The following is a 12,093-nucleotide window of genomic DNA, read 5'->3' on the forward strand; positions in this document are numbered from 1 at the left end:
CGGTTACATCGTTCTTCTTGGAGATTCTCATGTGTCATGGAAAACTAAAAAGCAAGATACAGTGGCACGTTCTTCTACTGAGGCCGAGTATCGGGCCATGTCTATGGCGTGTCAGGAGTTGTTATGGGTAAAAGAGGTTCTCATTTCTCTCGGTATCAGTCATGATCAGCCTATGAAGCTAGTTTGCGACAGTAAATCTGCTCTTCATATCGCCTCCAACCCTGTCTTCCACGAGCGCACAAAACACATTGAATCTGATTGCCACTTTATCCGAGACGAGGTCACTGCTGGTAATCTGGTTTTATCTCATGTATCAACTAAAGAACAGCCTGCAGATATCTTTACTAAAGCCTTAGGTCGACAACAATTTCGTTTTCTTAGAGGCAAGTTGGGCGTTTGTGATCTGCACGCTCCAACTTGAGGGGGAGTGTTACAGATAAGGACATATTCCTTATTAGATCTTAGGCAATATTCTCGTATATTCTCTTAGACGTCTATACCTAATGTCTTGTAACTATATATACCTTTGTATGTTATGAATAAACTCAACGAGTTCGATACACTTTGCGACTTGCTTTGGCACAAGTCGGTCACAAATACAAATATATACATTCTGAAAAGGTACCAAACAGATATCTAGAAACCTCCTCCACCACCACCACCACCACCACCGCAACCTCCTCCTCCACCACAGCCGCCTCCACCGCCAGACGCTCCAGCATATGGTCTATGTTTCCTCTCATTTTTTTAGATTTTTTTTTCACCGTTTCAAACAAATACGGCCATGGCTATTACGGAGATGGTGGCTGCAACCGCCAATATTCCCCAAACTAAACCAAAGCCACTGGTTGGACTTGGAACGTCGGTCAATATGCTGCTCGCCATATTCTCTTGTGTGTATTTTGGTTAAGTTTGAGATTTTGATTCGGTTTTAATTTGTGTATAAAAAGCATTATTTGTAGGTAATTCTTTGAATGGACAATGTTGGCTTACCGCTTACGTTACGTGTGTCGGTATATGGTTACGTAAGAGTAATATGTAAAAATCTACTGGTTTCTTTGATGTCATATAAGAAAATTTTGGTTCATTCAAGGTGGCTACTTTTCAACGTGCTTTAAGATTTGGTTCAATATAAGCGATGCTTAAAAGTCTTATGATAAGGTCCCTCTGGCTACTTTTCAACGTGCTTTAACATTTGGTTCAATATGAGGGATGCTTAATAGTCTTATGATAAGGTCCCTGGACTTTGGTACATGGATGGTCGTAATCCATATCTTGGAAAATTTTGTTTACTAATTCATTAGTTGGCTTTTGAAAATTTTGAAACAATTTTTTTTTAAAAAAAAAACAGACTTCGCATAATATTAGATTCTGAATTTAGTTGATATTTTTATGTGTAGACCTTTGTGGAACCAATCCATTTATTTTAGGAGCTTGATATAGTTGTTAGATTAGCAAGCATGTTCAATATATATATAGATTGGTTGGTAAAGTAAATCAGTCATAATTGGTGAAGACCTAAGGTATATTCTTTTTTTTTTGGTCAAAACCTAAAAGTTTATTCATTTTCTAAATCAAAAACATTTATTATGATAGATATTTGGCTAGTGGATAGTGGATATGCTCGTATTCATATAATAATCGAATGATGTTTGTATACATGTAAGTCGTCCGCATTTAATTTTCTAAACCAAAACCTTTTATGATCAACGAGATTTTGGTTTGTATATGCTGAATTTGCTGATCGAATGTATTCGTATAATAGTCAAATGATGTTTGTATACATGCAAAACTTCCACAACATATATCTTTAAGGTGAAGGTAATATCGGTCGCGTTTTCATTCTACAGTTCGTTAATTTTTCTTTTATCCAATTCCTAGGTGGAGGCCAGAATTTCTGAAATATGTTTCACACCGGCTTTATATTATAGAAGCTACGAAGAACATAACAACACATTACTATACTATCATATTTATCTAACATTAATAAAAAAGAAGAAGTTATAACATTATATATAAAAAGGTGAAGTCTCATTTTGATTTAGAGTTTACCTTGGCGTCATTGTAGAAAAATCCTAAAATCTAATAGATTTGTCATTTTGATTAATCTTTCGTTCTGTTTAGGTTCTTGGTACTCCAACTACAAAGAAATCAAAGACCACTGATAGATACTATCTCGACACAGAGGCAGACGACAGCGAAATTGAATTAAACTTTACCGATTGTTGGCTTTTGTTCATGAATTTAGCCTTTCTCCTTTGAATCTCTGTGTAGTCTTTGATTCAAATGTATATTTTGTTGTTGGTAGTCTTAATCATTTTGATAAACGAAGTCTACTATTAGACTTCTTTCTCTCTTTAGTAGACTTCGTCAGAGAGAAAACGGTAATTAGGACATCCGTTTTTTGTTTAATCATACAGGATTAAATGGTCTTTTCACTACCCCTGCAGGTTATATCTGCCAAATGTTTTTTCAGGGATCTACTTTTGTATTCAAAATCAAGTTTTGGGTTATTTTTAGCAAAAACTCCAATATATTTATATAGCTATATATACACCTCTCAGATACTAGGTTTTATTGTATTTAACTTTAGGTCTTTAATATACGTCTTGCTCTTCTTAATACATTGTTAATCGTTGTATCACTGTTTTAGGATATGTCGATTGAATTAGTGCTCTCTTTCTGTTCTTTTTCGTAGTTTTCAATTACACTTGGGTATATGTCTGATTTTGGTTCATGTGTGCTTTTAAATTATGAGTGAAGGAATGGTTATTCTTCTTTCTTTTTTTTCTGCTCTTGAAGCAACCTTCGTCTCCACATAATGATTTTTTTTGTTTGGCTCTTGAAGCAACCTTCCTCTCTTATCTAACGAGGTTTATCTCAACTTTTTGTGTTTTGCGGATTAAGCTATGAGTTTCTCTAGGTAGTTGCTGTTGTTTTTTTTTTCTTTATGGTTCGCTGCTAATATATTGAGTAGTTAATTAGCAGTTTTTCACCTTTTGTTCGTTGTTTATTGTAGTTTTTATGTTCATTTAGTGATTGATGGGAGGTTTGTTCATGGTTATGCTCTTCTAGGTTGCTTTCTCTGTTTGGAATATGCGTCTGGTTTGTCAAAAACTAATTAATCACTCCGATGATAAATGAATCTACACATAATTGTTTCGTTGAGTATCATACGAAGTGTTCACTCTAGCTACCAATGCTAAATGCTCACAAGAATGTGAAAAAGATAGTAATATGACACAAGACAAATGTAAATAACGCTAATTAATCAAACAAATAAAATAAACTTAAACATCTTAACATCATGATCAAATCTAAAACATCCTTACTTCTGATATGATCGTGACCAGCTCAGAGGAGGAGGAACCAGAGGTAGCTGGCAGGATCACTCGTTCCAGAGCTAGAGAGATGGCTAAGGAGGCTCACGCACTCATTGCCACAGAGGACAGCGATCACCAGGAGGCTGGAGCTCACATCTTCAACATCTCTATCTTGAAGAATGAAGAACCCAGTAACAATGACTAGGTAACTTAGGTGATGATTCTGTACTCTTTTCCTTGGTGAGGATTTTGGAAGGCAAGGAGGTTCTTCTCCAAGGTTTTTAACGAGGCAGAAATCATTGCTACGTCGAGTTACTTAGAAGTTGTTACTAATGGGTAATAATGTGCAAAGTCACAATGACTTGTGCACTTAGTATCTTGGCGCACCACTTAGGAATTTAGGGACGCCTCGCTGTTTTATTTTTTTAAATCAAACTTCTTGTTGTTTTTATTTCAGACTTCATGTAGTTTGTTTCTTAGGGCTGCGATTTCTCTCTAAGTCTATTTAAGAGAGAAAATCGCCTATGTCATATTCAGTGAAGAATTTTGATCAAACTTTTAACGTGTTCTTCTCTCTTTTTGATTTCTGAGAACTAAAAACTCTGAAATTCGAATCTCTTAAAAACTAATCTGTTTACAAGAGATTCTTCTATCTTATCATCCCACCATCATCACCATCGATCTGCCGAGCCACCATCATCTCCATCGATCCGCCACACCACCATCGCACATCCACGATTCGATCTGCCGAGTCTCCACCATCATCCCTCATCGTCGCGAGCCATCCTCGTATCACTACCACTATCCTTTTCGCTTCATCGTTTCAGTCTATCCACCATATCGCCGCATCCATTGTTCTTTGCTTCAGAGTAGATCACCTTGGATCGTATCACGTGGTATCAGAGCCAACTCTGAACCAAAGGCTGAGCGAAACTCTAACCCTAATCTCTGTGCTTTGAATTTTCGTCTCTGTGATATTAGGGTTAGCGAGTTTTGTGACTGTGTGCATCGATTTGATTCCTTTTGTTTCATATCATCGCATCGTTCCCTCTTGTTTTGTGTTTAGGATCGATCGCTGTTAGGATTCCTGTTAGATCGTATTCGTCTCAAGTTTATTTCGAGTCTGATTGTTTTTCGAGTCTGCTCATTCATTGTTTTCGTTCGGATCGATACGAGTCTGCGTGTAGTCGTGTTCTTAGGGTTTGTTAAGAGTCTGCGCGACTTCGTTAGGTTTGTTAGGGTTTCGTGATCTCGTAACTCGTTTGTTAGTGTGTTAGGGATTCGTTAGTCTTCGATTTTTGTTGTTAGGCCTCGTTTTTCATCGTTTTTTTTTCGTGTAGGCTTGTTAGGAAATCTTTTTTTGTGATTTCTGTTAAGTTTAGTAAAAAAAAAAAAAAAAAAAAAAAAAAAAAAAAAATTTCGTTAAATTTCATTAGTTTCGTTAAGTTTGTTTTTAGATTTCGTGGGGATCTTTTAATTTTTTTTTATGATGCGTTTAGTTTTGCTGTTTTTGTGATTCCTTCTAGAACAAGTTACTGCGAGTTTTTTTAAAATTTTCAGGTACCATGGAGCTTTCGGCTGAGGCGATGGAAGCTCTGAACCGAGCAATGTCTCAACAAATTAAAGAAGCAAATCAGGCCATAGCAACTCAGCTCACACAACAAATCGAACAACTCAATGACAAGTTCGAGACGAAGATGACTGATCTGCTCAAAGACCTCAGCGCAAGTGGAGAAGAGTCGTCTCAAACTCCAACTCCTTCGGAAGCAATGCGCTTAGCAAAGGGTAAAGGGCACATAGGATCTTCCCGAAAACTTCCACGCCACCCAACACCTTTCGAAGCCAGGACTAAAGCTAAGTCCAGTCGAAGCCAGATTGGGGGCAGAGAGACTACGTTTAATCCGAGGAGGAATCTTACTGGTGCAGAACGAGATGGCCCAAGGGTAGATCGTCAGCACCGCCGAGAGGAATATATTGCTGGGCATCGAGTTACCCTGGAATCAGACCCAGAATACTATGAGGAGGACGAAGCTTCTGATCATAGCAGAGAAACTGTGAGACGAGATCGAGGCCGAGGACATGGTCGAGATTATGATCCTCTACGACAGCAGCTGCGTCATATCAAAATCCAGTATCCTCCTTTCCATGGAACTAATGATCCCGAAGCTTATTTAGATTGGGAAAGGAAGATGGAGTCTAATTTTCTGGTCCAAGGAACTTACGAGCTCAACAAGGTGAAGATTGCAGTCTCGGAATTTCATGGGTATGCGCTTCTATGGTGGGAGCAGTTGGGAGTCACCAGAAATCGCTTGAGGGAACTTCCGATTACTACTTGGGAGCAGCTCGTTATACAGATGAGGAAGCGGTTCGTTCCGGCCCATCATCAGCGCGAGATACTCAACAAGCTTAGGCGCCTTGTCCAAGGTACGAAGTCTGTTCGAGATTATTATCAAGAATTGGAAACTTTGCTCATTCGTGCAGATTTACGAGAAGACGAAGAGATGGTAATGTCGAGATTTCTTGGAGGACTTAACCGAGAAATTCAAGACAAGGTGGAACTTCAGGATTTCGCAGATATACAAGAGATGGTGCATAAGGCTGAATTGGTGGAATCTCAAGTCAAGAGGCAAAATTTCAAGTCCACATTCACGCCTAGTGTGCCTAAGCCTAAGGAGATCAGCAAGCCAGCTTACTCCAGAGACATCAAACCGCCATCTACTGGAGTTAAAGAAGAAACTAAAGCTGAGTTCAAGCCTCGAGGTGGCACTTCTATCAGCAATGTGAGGTGTTTCAAATGTCAAGGAATGGGACATTACTCTCGAGATTGCCCAAACAAGAAGGTTTTCTTGTTACATGAGGGAGGAGAGATAGTTCCTCAAGAGGATTCAGAGGCCGAATATGAATTAGAGGAAGAGGAAGAAGCTGCTGCTGTGGGCGAGATGCTGGTTGCCAGAAGGACTTTGAGTGTTCAGAGTCAACCTGAAGAGACTTGTCAGCGAGAGAACCTGTTCTATACGAGATGCTTCATTCATGGAAAAGTTTGTAGCCTGATCATAGATGGAGGAAGTTGTACTAATGCTGCAAGCGAAGAGATGGTTAAGAAGCTCCAGCTCAAGACTATTCCTCATCCAAGGCCGTATAAGCTTCAGTGGTTGAATGACAGTGGAGCCTTGACCGTATCTCAGCAAGTGATGGTTTCTCTATCCATTGGGAAGTATGAAGATGAGATTCTATGTGACGTCATTCCCATGGGTTCGAGTCATGTGTTGCTAGGCAGACCGTGGCAATCAGATCGTAGGGTGATACACGACGGTTACACCAACAAGCACTCATTCGAGTTCAAAGGTCGCAAAATTACCCTCCTACCTCTCACGCCTACCGAGATTTATCAAGATCAAGTTCAAATGAAGCTCAAGGAGAAGGAGAAAGTCGCCAACAGCCTCTACATAAACCACAGTGAATTTTCTAAACTCTTTGATCCTGAAATGACTACTTTTATGTTTGTGTACAAGGAATCCCTTGTTAGTACTAACCCTTCACAGGAGCTTCCTAGTGCTATGTTTGAGATTTTGCAGGAATACAAGGACGTTTTTCCAGTAGAAATTCCACCAGGGCTACCTCCAATTCGCGGGATTGAGCATCAGATTGACTTGGTACCAGGATCAGCCTTACCTAACAGGCCAGCATACCGAACCAACCCTGTAGAGACTAAGGAGCTTCAAAAGCAAGTGGAGGAGCTGATGAGCAAAGGCCATATCCGAGAAAGCTTGAGTCCCTGTGCGGTTCCAGTTCTGTTGGTGCCAAAGAAGGATGGTTCCTGGAGGATGTGTGTAGACTGCCGAGCTATCAACAACATCACTGTGAAGTATCGGCATCCGATCCCAAGGCTAGATGATATGTTGGATGAGCTCTGTGGGTCGACAATCTTCTCTAAGATCGACTTGAAGAGTGGATATCATCAGATCAGAATGAAGGAAGGGGATGAGTGGAAGACGGCATTCAAGACAAAGCAGGGACTCTACGAGTGGCTAGTTATGCCGTTTGGCCTCACCAATGCTCCCAGCACCTTCATGAGACTAATGAACCATGCCCTGAGACCATTCATTAGCGTGTTCGTAGTGGTTTATTTTGACGATATCCTCATCTACAGTAAAGGTTTGGAAGAACATCTAGATCACATCAGATCGGTTCTTGATGTTCTTCGCTCTCAATCTCTCTTTGCTAATTTATCTAAATGTTCATTCTGCACTAACGAGATTGTTTTCTTAGGCTTTGTAGTAAGTGCAGGAGGAGTTAAAGTAGATGAAGAGAAGATAAAAGCTATCAAGGAGTGGCCAACCCCCAAGAATATTGGAGAAGTCCGAAGTTTCCATGGCTTAGCAGGATTCTACAGGCGTTTTGTTCGTGATTTCAGCACCATAGCCGCGCCTTTAACCGAAGTAATCAAGAAAGACGTGGGGTTCAAGTGGGGAGAGGCGCAAGAACAGGCTTTTACAGCCCTTAAAGAGAAGCTTATCAATTCGCCCTTACTAGTACTTCCTGATTTTACTAAGACTTTTGAGATTGAATGCGATGCTTCTGGTGTAGGTATTGGAGCAGTTCTTATGCAGGATAAGAAGCCCGTCGCTTACTTCAGCGAAAAGTTAGGAGGATCAACGCTGAATTATCCCACGTATGATAAGGAGTTATACGCATTGGTTCGAGCTCTCCAGACGTGGCAGCATTACCTATGGCCTAAGGAATTCGTCATTCATACCGATCACGAGTCCTTAAAGCACCTCAAGGGTCAGCAGAAGCTTAACAAAAGACATGGGCGATGGATGGAGTTCATTGAGACATTCCCCTACATTGTTAAGTACAAAAAAGGTAAAGATAATGTGGTCTCAGACGCATTATCCCGGAGGTACACTCTTGTTTCGACTTTAACATCAAAGTTGATTGGATTTGAGCATATTATAGATCTTTATGAATCTGATACTGACTTTTCTGAGAGCTATGCCAAATGTCATAAGTTTGCCTGTGAGAAATTTTATAGACAGGATGGATACTTGTTCTTCAGTAACCGATTGTGCATACCACGAGGATCCATTCGAGAGTTATTGGTACGAGAAGCTCATGGAGGTGGATTAGCTGGACATTTTGGTGTTACAAAGACACTTCTTGGACTACAAGAGCACTTCTACTGGCCGAACATGAAGAAGGACGTTGAGAAAATCTGCTCTAGATGTGTCGTATGTAAGATGGCTAAGAGTAAAGTTCAACCTCACGGTTTGTATACTCCTTTGCCTATTCCTTCTCAACCTTGGACTAATATCTCTATGGATTTTGTAGTTGGCTTACCTCGCACCAGAAATGGTAGAGATTCTATTTTTGTAGTTGTTGACAGGTTTAGCAAGATGGCTCACTTCATCGCTAGCCACAAGACAGATGATGCTGTGAATGTAGCTAACTTGTTTTTCAGGGAAGTAGTACGACTGCATGGAATGCCACAGGTTATCGTTTCAGATCGAGACACGAAGTTCTTAGGACACTTTTGGCGAACGCTTTGGGCTAAGCTGGGAACAAAGCTCTCATTCTCAACTACGTGTCATCCTCAGACCGATGGACAGACCGAGGTGGTGAATAGAACGTTGTCCACACTTCTAAGGACTTTGGTGAAAAGTAACCTCAAGACATGGGAAGAGTGCCTGCCTCATGTCGAGTTTGCTTACAATCACGCTAAGCATTCTGCTACTCTCTTTTCTCCTTTTGAAATTGTATATGGGTTTAATCCACAATCACCTCTAGACTTGATCCCTTTGCCTTTAAGTGGAAAATTCAGTTTGAATGGCAAGGAGAAAGCTGAACAGGTCAGAAGAATTCATGCTAAGGCTAAGGAGAATATCGAGAAAAAGACAAAGCAGTATGAGAAGCATGCCAACAAAGGACGAAAGGAACTGATTTTCGAAGAAGGAGATCTGGTGTGGATCCATCTGAGGAAGGAGCGATTTCCAGCTGAGCGAAAGAACAAGCTAATGCCCAGAGTTGATGGACCATTCACAGTCATCAAAAGAATCAACAACAACGCCTATCAGATTGATCTTCAAGGTAAGTATGATGTTTCTGATACGTTCAATGTTTCTGACTTGCTTCCTTTTGTTGCAGATTCAGGTTTGAGGGCAAATCCTTTTCAAGAGGGAGAGGATGATATGATCGTGACCAGCTCAGAGGAGGAGGAACCAGAGGTAGCTGGCAGGATCACTCGTTCCAGAGCTAGAGAGATGGCTAAGGAGGCTCACGCACTCATTGCCACAGAGGACAGCGATCACCAGGAGGCTGGAGCTCACATCTTCAACATCTCTATCTTGAAGAATGAAGAACCCAGTAACAATGACTAGGTAACTTAGGTGATGATTCTGTACTCTTTTCCTTGGTGAGAATTTTGGAAGGCAAGGAGGTTCTTCTCCAAGGTTTTTAACGAGGCAGAAATCATTGCTACGTCGAGTTACTTAGAAGTTGTTACTAATGGGTAATAATGTGCAAAGTCACAATGACTTGTGCACTTAGTATTTTGGCGCACCACTTAGGAATTTAGGGACGCCTCGCTGTTTTATTTTTTTTAAATCAAACTTCTTGTTGTTTTTATTTCAGACTTCATGTAGTTTGTTTCTTAGGGCTGCGATTTCTCTCTAAGTCTATTTAAGAGAGAAAATCGCCTATATCATATTCAGTGAAGAATTTTGATCAAACTTTTAACGTGTTCTTCTCTCTTTTTGATTTCTGAGAACTAAAAACTCTGAAATTCGAATCTCTTAAAAACTAATCTGTTTACAAGAGATTCTTCTATCTTATCATCCCACCATCATCACCATCGATCCGCCGAGCCACCATCATCTCCATCGATCCGCCACACCACCATCGCACATCCACGATTCGATCTGCCGAGTCTCCACCATCATCCCTCATCGTCGCGAGCCATCCTCGTATCACTACCACTATCCTTTTCGCTTCATCGTTTCAGTCTATCCACCATATCGCCGCATCCATTGTTCTTTGCTTCAGAGTAGATCACCTTGGATCGTATCAACTTCTATCTAACAAATGAAACATTACCATATGCCTTATGTTGTTAGCTTGTGTTATGACCTCCGATCGGACTCTGATCCTTAACGTTATATACTTATATATATGGTTCTGTCCGACTTATAAGCACTACATATATGATTCCCAGGAATAACTCATGGAATCAGGGTTTCAGTTGTGCCAAAACAAATAAAGCTCCACACAAATTTCTATAAAGACCAGGAACACACATGTTCAGTGAAAGAGAACAGAAAATGCCATATATAAGATCATTTACGTAAAAATACTGATCACGCCATCGTTGGAACAGAGCACTAGAGATAAATATTGCACATCCAAAACCATTAGCTGATAGTATCTTGGACATTCAGACTACATGACCACGAGATAACAACATAAGAAACAATTAGAAAACAAAACTAAGAGTAGGGAATAGGAATAAAAACAGAGTTTGTTCCCTTGGAAGAAGAAGTATGATTGAAGAGTATATTAAACAACACTCGAGATTTGTTAAAAGCTTGCTTTTTAAGATGAAACTATAGTACCAAAAAAAAAAAAAAAGGAGAAACGGAGTGAAGAAAATCTGGAAGCAAAGCAGGAAAATTGTGGTTCTGATCCAATTTTCTGAAAACAACTCTTCAGGTCCTCCTCTTGATTCTAATGAGTATTTGACATTATTGACTCACTACAAGAGGCAAGAAAAACCTGTCATAATAAGGTTCATGTAAATGTACTTAACAGAGAAGAAAACAATGAGTGGTGGAACCAAAGAAGCATAGTGTTTTAGTCCATGAAGATGGAGAAGAACAGAGCTCCAGTGTGATGGTTATTAGAGGAAGAAGATATTGGTGAAAGATTGAAACAGAGAAAATTTGCAACCATGGGCATAAATTGAAACTGGAGGCACATATTACCAAAGTGGAGAAGAGTTTGGCAAAATTAATTTCTAAATTTGGGGAGTTATAACATGGCTTTAAAAGTACGATGAATACCAAATAAAAAATAGACAATACAATTAAACGATAAAGAAGAATACAAAAAATGATAAAAAACAAAAAAACAATCGAGTTTGTCTTAGTTGATTTGGCTTATGAGTTTTACTACACTTTTTCATTGGTTTCATACACTTATTTTATGGTTTTTTGAGTATTTAATTTTGGATGATGTTTTAATTAATTTTATTTCAATTAGCTATGTCTCAAGTGGTTATTTTAATTCTCTTTCGTTTCTAACATAAAATTTTGTTTTATGTTTATCAAACTCTTCCACCCGCGCAAGGCGCGGACTAAACACCTAGTTTGATATTTAAAATGACACAATCGTTTTACCAAAATTTTGTACGTATAAGAAATGATAAAAAAGCATTTACTTGTAAAATTTTAAAATTATATACTAGAAAAAGAAACCCGCGTGTACACGCAGGTGATCATCTAATAGTTATAAAAAATAGCATATATGTATGTATTTCCCACTCGTAGACAATTATTTACCGATATTGCGTAGTGAGAAAAATAATACTTATACTATTGTCTATGTCTGGTGTTGAAGAGATTTTCCAATAATCTATTACAAAAAATAAATCTATATACATGTTCATTTGAGTTAAAACTATGAAAACTAATCAAGAATTCAACAAAACCAGGATTCTTTCTAGTAATGATGAAACTTATTTCAAATAAAAAGAGTATAAATACATGTAATCTCAGCT

The 12,093-nt window shown here is 39.2% G+C and overlaps 1 pseudogene; it reads left to right on the plus strand.

Annotated features, from left to right (window-relative positions):
- Positions 1-12,093, plus strand: part of LOC18027300 — a 24,233-nt pseudogene that overhangs the window by 10,272 nt on the left and 1,868 nt on the right.

Source organism: Eutrema salsugineum, unplaced genomic scaffold (genome assembly GCF_000478725.1).
Source record: "Eutrema salsugineum unplaced genomic scaffold, Eutsalg1_0 scaffold_10, whole genome shotgun sequence".
In the NCBI taxonomy this organism is placed as follows: Eukaryota; Viridiplantae; Streptophyta; class Magnoliopsida; order Brassicales; family Brassicaceae; genus Eutrema; species Eutrema salsugineum.